At 41.0% G+C, this 9,352-nt stretch overlaps 1 pseudogene; it reads left to right on the forward strand.

Annotated features, from left to right (window-relative positions):
- The first annotated feature begins 6,380 nt into the window (after positions 1 to 6,380).
- Positions 6,381 to 8,748, forward strand: LOC112657402 (WW domain-binding protein 11-like; annotated as a pseudogene).
- The last annotated feature ends 604 nt before the right edge of the window (positions 8,749 to 9,352 follow it).

Consider the following 9,352-nt stretch of genomic DNA (forward strand, 5'->3'; position numbering starts at 1 on the left):
ATGAGAGAATCAATCAGTTTATTTCATGGAATTCATGGGCTGAGAGAATTTATTCCTCTCTTAGAATTCTGAATGGAGGGGCACCTGGGTGGCTCAGTTGGCTAAGCACCTGCCTTCCCCTCAGGTCATGATCCCAGGGTCCTGGGATGGAGCCCTGTGTCAGGCTCCCTGCTCAGTGGGGAGCCTGCTTCTCCCTCAACCTCTGCCACTCTCTCTCTCTCTCTCTGTCAAATAAATAAATAAAATCTTAAAAAAATAATAATAATTCTGAATGGCAATTTTGGCTAGATTGTCTCTGGGGCCTATACTATGCTGCCATAAAGAGTGCTATGGGCTCAGTTTCATCCCAAACCAGAATACTATGTTAAATTAAAAACGTCTCCCTTACCCCTCCCACCCCCACCAAACTGTAATTCCCTTTGTTTTATTTTGAGGAGAAAATTCAGTTTAGAACCCTCCCTCTACAAGATTCTCCCCTCTCACTTTTTTTTTTCTTTTAAGATTTTTTTAAAGTAATCTCTACACCCCATGTGGGGCTTGAACCTACAACCCCAAGATCAAGAGTCACATGCTCCACCAACTGAGCCAGCCAGGTGCCCCATTCTCACTTTTTATTTTTATTTTTTTTCACTTTTTATTTTTAAAAAGCTCACTTGCAGTAACAGCATGATTCCGCAGAACCTCTGTTTTCCAACCTGATAGCCCATCATTGTGGAAACACTTAGGGATGCAGCCCAGGCAGGCTGGTTCAGAGTCTGGGGTCCTTAGCCATTACCCTCTGTGATTCCATCACTATCACCTCTCCCTCTCACCATCACACATCATTTGGAAGCAACAGCAACTGTACCCTTAGAAGCCTGCTTTCAATAGTCCTTTGGAATTAACTTTTTTTTCTCCTGGGTAGAAAGTCCTGATAATTTTCCAAAGCTACAAAGCAATTTTGACTTTATCTTTTTTTTAATCCTTAGTGACTAGTATATAATGCCTAATAAAAGGGAATCAGCCAAGTTAGGAGCATAAGTTTTTTTCAAAAAGAGACTTCTGTTCAATCTCTTTTCTACCTCTTTCTAGTGGTTCATATTGCACAAGTGGTTTAATATTCCTGAACTTCAGTTTCTTTACTTGTAAAAAAAAAAATGGTAGCAATAATACCTAAATATTTTGTGAGACTTAAGAGATAATACACCTAAAGCATTTGGCACAGTGCCTCATATGCAATAGATATTCAGTAAATGGTAGCATAATATTATTGCCAATTTTTTTTCTTTGACCACAATGGGTAAAAAAAAAAAGTAGAATTCTCTGGCATTTCTAAACTCCCTACAGAATGCAAAGATTAATATGCATTGCTGCTTAAAAGAGTGTTATCTAAGTGGAAGATATCATGCAAGCCAAGGGTGCTGTGATGTAATACTATTTTAACAGGACCTTTTCAGTTACAAGTAATAAAGAATCTTGACTCAAGGGGCCTAAACAGAGGGACACATAACATCTCATCAACAAGTCTGGGTATAGGGCAGCTCCAGATTTCATTCCAATTTCAGAAGCTCAATACTGTCATCAAGTCGGTCCTTTTCATCTTCTGCTCTGCTGTCTTTTGTGTGACCCACTTTCTTCTAGAGCCTAGACAGCTGTAACAGCTGTCTAGGGTCACCTTCAGCCACAAGAACCAATCAGTTTATTTCATGGAAGAAAAGAGGGTTACCTCCTTCCTGTGTCTTTTTCGAAAGCAAGGAAAAGCTTCCCAGAAGTTCCTCCAGTATATTTCTCATGTGTCCTTGGCCAGACTGGTTGACAGTCACACCTCTAGACCAATCACTGGCTAAGGGAAAGGACCTTGTCTAGCTAGTACCTACCAGGATTATCTCTTCTCTAAGCATAGGACTGTAAAGAAAGAGCAGAACCCAAACAAACATGGGGCTCTAGCAGCAAGAAAAAAAGGGGGATGGTAGCTGTTAGGTAAGGAATCAAATGTACCTGCTATACTTAGGATACCAGTTCCTTGAGATCTAGTCAGGGCTGCTTCAAATTCCTGTATTTAAATTCAGCATAATAAAAGATGGAGAAAACTCTGTAGGTTTGAGTCCAGCCAAAACCTGTTGCAGGGGACAGTTGGCTGGCTCAGTTGGAATAGCATGTGACTCTCAGTCTTGGGGTTATGAGGTTCAAACCACATGTTGGGTTTAGACATTACTAGAAATTAAAATACATATTTTAAAGAGATTTTATTTATTTACTTGAGAGAGAGCACATTGCATGCAAGAGGATGGTGGGAAGGGGCAGAGGGAGAAGGAGAGAGAATCTGAAGCAGACTCCACACTGAGCACACAGAGCCCTCAATGGGGCTCAATCCCCAAGAGATCCCCTTGAGATCATGACCCAAGTGGAAATCAAGAGTCAGAGGCCTAACCAACTGAGCCACCCATTTACCTCTAAAAAATAAACTTTAAAAACAAAAAAGAGCTGTTACAGAAAACCCTCTGCAACCCTAAAACAACAACAGTAAAGTCAAGAAGATGTTCCAAGATGAAAAATACCATCATGTGTATTGCAATAATATATAACATACAATTATTTCATATACAGTTATAAACATGTTTTCTTAAGCCAGATCATATAAGGGTGCAGTTTGCCTTTTTCTACAGACCCTAGGGAATTTTTACATATAGCACTTGCGTTTGCTTTAGCGGCTAAACAAAGCAGTACTACATCTTTCCATCTTGCTTTTATCCTTAGAAGTTCTTATTAGATGCAACAAAAATGGCATATTGATTTCAAAATCTCATTTACGGTGCATTCAAAATACTAAGCAATTCAATCTGACTGACCTACTACTACAGCCACGTTCCTGGTCATTCTCCGTCAATTACCTAATACACACTTCCCTGCAAAATGAAGCCATTTTTTTATTAGATTTTTGCTCACAGTTCTCCAAAATCATTTCAACTTGCAGCTGTGCTTAGGAGATTGGAGGATACTAAAATTACAGAGAAAGGATATTGACTTAGGGATTGATTTTTAAATAATTGTGAAGCTCTACTGGCTTAGAGGGTGTTGAGGGATAACTAAAGAAAATTATATTAAAATGTGTTACGAGGAGAACTTACATTATTACTTTATAAAACTCTAACTTAAATTCATCTTTGGCCTCCTTTACATTTCAAAACCTAATGTGTAATTCCCAGTAAAATCCCAGAATGATTTTGCTTCACAATTTAAAAGCCTACATTTTTTCCCCTAACCTTACATTCTCTATACTCACCATTGCATGATGATACAATCAATGATTAACATTGAAAATGTGAAGAAGTCTCACACCTGTGCTGTGAAACATACGAATCCTTAGTGCAGGACAATGCATTGTTTATGCTATAAAGCTATGTGAACAACAGAGGGAAATTTATTAACAAAATTAGAACATAGATTTTTTTTTTCTTAGGCAGAATAGCCATATTTTTTTCCATAGAAGGATGTGTAAAAGCCATTGAAAGGATTTTTTTTTTTTACTTTTATTTTTTAAAGATTTTATTTATTTATTCATGAGAGACACAGAGACAGAGGCAGACACACAGGCAGAGGGAGAAGCAGGCTCCATGCAGGGAGCCCAATGTGGGGCTCCATCCCGGGACTCCAGGATCACGCCCTGGGCGGAAGGCAGGCGCTAAACCGCTAAGCCAGGATCCCAATTGAAAGGATTTTAAAATGTAAACTCACACTATTTCAGATTACTGAGCCAATCAATTTAACTATGAGAAATGAATTTGACATTCTTGTCAGAAAGAGTTGAAGGCATAATTTAATTATTAAAGTTATTTGAATGTACATTTACACTCCCGGCTAGTAGTGTTTCTCTTCTACTTATTCATTTGTCCGTGAAATCAAATGCTGGTTTGAAACATCTCTAATTATCCCAAAGCAAATCTGTCTGTAAACTGCCTTTGAAGAATTAAACTACCATATTTTGTTTATCAAATAAACTTTTAAGTACAAATATCTACTGACGAATGAAATTAGGGTAAATCTGTAGCTCTAATAAAAGCAGTCTGCTCTAAGTGAAAATTTAAAATATTGGGACTCCTGGGTGGCTCAGTGGTTGAGCATCTTGCCTTTGGCTCAGGGCGTGATCCCGGGGTCCCAGGATCGAGTTCCACATCGGGCTCCCCACAGGGAGCCATTTCTCCTGTCTATGTCTCTGCCTCTCTCTGTGTGTCTCTCATGAATAAATAAATAAAATCTTTTTAAAAAATCCTTAAGCATATTTCACATATTCAGAGGTTGTATTCACCAAGCATCTCAGGCCACTAAATGTTATTAAGATTTGCCAAACTGGGGATCCCTGGGTGGCTCAGCGGTTTAGCACCTGCCTTTGGCCCAGGGCACAATCCTGGAGTCCCGGGATCGAGTCCCACGTCGGGCTCCCGGCATGGAGCCTGCTTCTCCCTCCTCCTGTGTCTCTGCCTCTCTCTCTCTCTCTCTCTCTCTCTCTATGTCTATCATAAATAAATAAATCTTTAAAAAAAAAGATTTGCCAAATGGACAACAATGATCTTACAGTAATAGGAAGACTTAATCTTGTCAAAAAAAATGATTCAGCTACAATACCTTAGAAAGACATAAGCCGTACATTTACATCAGAAACTGAAGATGGAGACTTGTACTCTGGCAACAAAGAGTAGATATACTTTTCCCTATTCCTCTTCCTACTTAAGTACAACTAAAAACACTGGACACTGTATATAAAACAAACATAAGGGGCACCTGGATGGCTCAGTCGGTTAGGTCTCTGCCTTCAGTTCAGGTCAGGATCTCAGGGTTCTGGGATCAAGCCCTGTATCAGGCTCCCTGATCAGTGGGGAATCTGCTTATCCCTCTCCCTCTGCCTGCCATTCTGCCTACTTGTGCTCTCCCTCTCTCTGTCAAATAAATAAATAAAAATCTTAAAAATAAAAATAAGATGACTCTGAAAGGTGGAGAAAAGAAAGAAGACCAGCCAAGGATCCAAGCAACAATATGGTGGTCAGCTGCCTAGGTTTTCTTTGATGTCTCAAATATCCCAGATTTGAAATAGAAGAAGTCAGCTGGCCAGAAATGCAACATCTAAAAATATCCTAAGGGACTATTATTGTCTTACTTCATTTGAGTTGCTATTACAAAATACCACAGACTGGGTAACAACATAAATTTATTTCGTACGGTGTGGAGGTTGGAAAGTCCTGGCTGTGTCCTCACATGGTGGAAGAGGGCAATGGATACCTCTAGAGCTTCTTCTAGAAGGTTACTAACCAGGTTACTAACCTCATTCATGAAGTCTCTTCCCTCAAAATCTGATCACCTCCCAAAAACCCCACCTCTCAATATCATCACACTGGACATTAGGGTTTCAACATATGACTTTGAGGGGAATGCAAACATTCAGACCATAGCAATAGTAATTACAAATAACTCCACACATATAAACTTGACAACTTAGATCAAATGGACCAATTAAAAAAAAAAAAACAAAACAAATGGACCAATTCCAATTCCTTGAAAAACAGAAACTACCAAAACTTATCTAATGTTAAATAGACAATCTTAATATCCCTATGATTGTTAAGGAAATTAAATTTAAAATTAACCCCCCTCCCAAATCCATAGATCCAGATGACTTTACAGAGAATTCTACCAAACATTTAAAGAAGAGTTAACAATTCTACACAATATCTTTCAAAAAACAAAATGAGAGAACACTTCTCAATTCATTTTTGTTAGTAATTTTTTATCTTTTTTTCTTAAATTTGAGATACAGTGGACATACACCATTGTTTTAGATTCACAACATAATGACCTGACTCAGTTCATTTTATGAAGCTAGTATTACCCAGATATCAAAAACAGACAAAGACAATACAAAAAGCCAAACCAAACCAAACTACAACCAATATACCTACCTCATGAATATATGCAAAAAGCCTAGACAGGGGCATCTGGGTGGCTCAGTTGGTTAGTGTCTGTCTGTGGCTCAACTCATGATCCCAAATTCTGAGATAGAGCCCCACATCAGGCTCCCTGCTCAGTGGAGAGCCTGCTTCTCCCTCTCCCTCTGCTGTTCCCCCTGCTTGTGTGCTCTCTCTCTCTCTGTCAAATAAATAAATAAAATCTTTAAAAAAAAAAAAAAAGCCTTGACAAAATATTAGCAAATCAAACTTAGCAATATATAAAAGAATTGTATACATGACTAAGTGGATTGCAAGGTTGAAAAATCAGTGTTACCTACCATATTAACAGGCTAGAGGGAGGGGCGCGAGGTTTCAAGATGTCAGTGGCTGCGTGGCTGACCGGCAGGCAGAGGTGAAGGCCCTTGCGATGTAGAAGAGGCCAAGAATCGTTCCTCTCGCTTCTTGCAGTCCCAGGAACCCAGCAGAAGTGATTTTTTGTTTTTTTAATGAGCCAGGTAAACCATATAAGTTGTCAACATGGGACGGAGATCTACATCATCCACCAAGAGTGGAAAATTTATTAATCCCACAGAGCAAGCCCAAAAAGAAGCCCAGAAGAGAGAATTAAAGAAGAACAAAAAACAGCGCATGATGGTATGAGCTGCAGTTTTGAATCCCAAACAGATTATCTGGGACATGGAGAAATTGTATGAAATGGAGTTTACTTTATTTTATTTTATTTTATTTTTTAAGATTTTATTTATTTACTCATAAGAGACAGAGAGAGAGAGGCAGAGACACAGGCAGAGGGAGCCTGTCCTGGGATAGGTCTCCAGGATAACGCCCTGGGCCAAAGGCAGAGCTAAACTGCTGAGCCACCCAGGTTGCCCTGAAATGGAGTCCGGTTGTTTTGTTTTGTTTTTGTTTTGTTTTTTGAAATGGAGTTTAACTCAGTGCAGCAACCACAGTTAAATGAGAGGATGCTGAAAGACAAGGGTAAAAAGCTGCATGAAACCTTTGAACGTATTCTACGACTCTATGAAAAAGAGAATCCGGATATTTACAAAGAATTGAGAAATGGAATACGAACAGAAGAGGGTTCAACTTAGCCAATATTTTGATGCTGTCAAGAATGCTCACCATGTGGAAGTGGAGAGTATTCCCTTGCCAGATATGCCACATGCTCCTTCCAACATCTTGATCCAGGACATTCCACTTCCTGGTGCCCAGCCACCCTCCATCCTTAAAAAGACCTCAGCCTATGGACCTCCAACACAGGCAGTTTATATACTTCCTCTTCTTGGACATGGTGTACCACGTTTGCCCCCTGGTAGAAAACCTCCTGGTCCTCGCCCTGGCCCACCACCTCCTCAAGTCTTGCAAATGTATGGCCGTAAAGTGGGCTTTGCCCTAGATCTTCCCCCTCGCAGGTGGGATAAAGACATGTTATACAGCTCAGAACTTGCTCAACGGGGTCATGATGATGATGTTTCCAGCACCAGTGAAGATGATGGATATCCTGAGGACATGGATCAAGATAAGCATGATGACAGTACTGATGACAGAGACACTGACAGGTCAGATGGAGAAAGTGAAGGGGATGAATTTGTGCACCGTGATGATAAAGAGAGAGACAACAATGAAGAAAAGAAGTCAGTCAGTTCTGAGTGTAAGATTTGCAGATATGCCTGGAAAATCAAGGAAGAAAAAGAAGAACATGAAGGAGCTGACTCCTCTTCAAGCCATAATGCTTCAAATGGCAGGTCAGGATATCCCTGAGGAGGTGACGAGAAGTAGAAGAATTTTCAGAGGATGATGACGAAGATGATTCTGATGATTCTGAAGCAGAAGAGCAATCACAGAAACAGCATAAAGAGGAATCTCTTTCTGATGGCATATCTACTGCTTCTTCACAGCAACAAGCTCCCCCACAGTCTGTTCCTCCTTCTCAGATATAAGCACCTCCCATGCCAGGACCACCTCCTCTTGGACCACCACCTGCTCCACCTTTACGACCACCATTGTTGTCACCTTTACGACCACCTACTGGCCTTCCTCCTGGACCACTTCCAGGAGCTCCTCCATTCCCGAGGGCCCCCTGGAATGCCAGGACTCCAAAGGCCTTTACCCCGACTTTTGCCTCCAGGCCCACCACCAGGCCAACCCACTGGCCCTCCCCCAGGTCCACCTCCAGGTCTGCCTCCTGGCCCTCCCCCTCAGGAACTCCCCCACCAAGGCTACCTCCCGCTGCACCTCCAAGCATCCCTCCACCTCCTGGCCTGATGTGCCCACCTTTGGTGCCTCCACTTGGACCTGCCCCACCTGGGCTTTTCCCACCAGCTCAACCCAGGGGTTTTAAGTGCTCCACCCAACTTGATTCAGGCCCCAAGGTGGATGATACAAGCACAGCCACCATTGAGAAGAAAATCACAGCAACCATCAGTGCCAAGCCACAGAACACTAATCCCAAGGCAGGGCTTACTGGATTCGTGCCCACAGCATTAAGGGTATGTTGGAAGAATAAAGGGGCTGCTGCTGCTCCCCAAAGAAAGTCAGAGGATGATTCTGCTGTGCCTCTTGCCAAAGCAGCTCCCAAATCTGGTCTGTCTGTTCCTGTCTCCGTTCAGACCAAGGATGACGTTTATGAAGCTTTCATGAAAGAGATGGAAGGGCTACTGTGACAGCTCGTAATGCCGGAGCGTTTCTCTTCACAGCAGAGGTTCGTGGGGAAAGAGGCTCTTACTAAACTTAGTGAAAGAGCAACTTTCACTGTCAGGGTATTTTTCAATTTCAGTTCAAGGAATATCCTAAAGTTTAGCCTTGTTCAGAATTTATTTGTATGTAGGAGAGGATTGTTTCATCAGAATAGATTGGTTATTGAAGCAGTGCTGCTAACATCCATTCCCTTTCATACCACCGTTTTCATCCCATTTGTTCCCCTTCTCCAATTCTTTGGAAACTTGTGATCAAGGGAATCTTTGTTACTTATTTGTTTTGATTCTCTTCTTGTGTGCAGTGGGCACTGGAGTAGAGATTTCTGAAAAAATAGCTTATTTTACCCCATCTTGCTTTTTGTGTTTGAGTTATTTTAATATTTTCTTGTAAATATTTTGTAATATTTTAGTAAAATGGATCACAATGTCATTCCCTAATACAAAGCAAGATATGTGGGAAGAAAATGTACAATTCTTTGATTAAAATTATTTCCCACTGACCTAAACTTTGAGTGTTTTTTTTTAAGACTTTATTTATTTATTCATGAGAGACACAGAGATAGAGAAAGAGGCATAGACATAGGCAGAGAGAGAAGCAGGCTCCATGCAGGGAGCCCGAGTGGGACTCGATCCTAGGACTCTAGGATCACACCCCAAGCTGAAGGCAGATGCTTAACCGCTGAGCCACCCAGGCATCCCAACTTTGAGTGTTTCGTGGAA

Source organism: Canis lupus, chromosome 8, assembly GCF_003254725.2.
Source record: "Canis lupus dingo isolate Sandy chromosome 8, ASM325472v2, whole genome shotgun sequence".
NCBI classification, from domain to species: domain Eukaryota; kingdom Metazoa; phylum Chordata; class Mammalia; order Carnivora; family Canidae; genus Canis; species Canis lupus.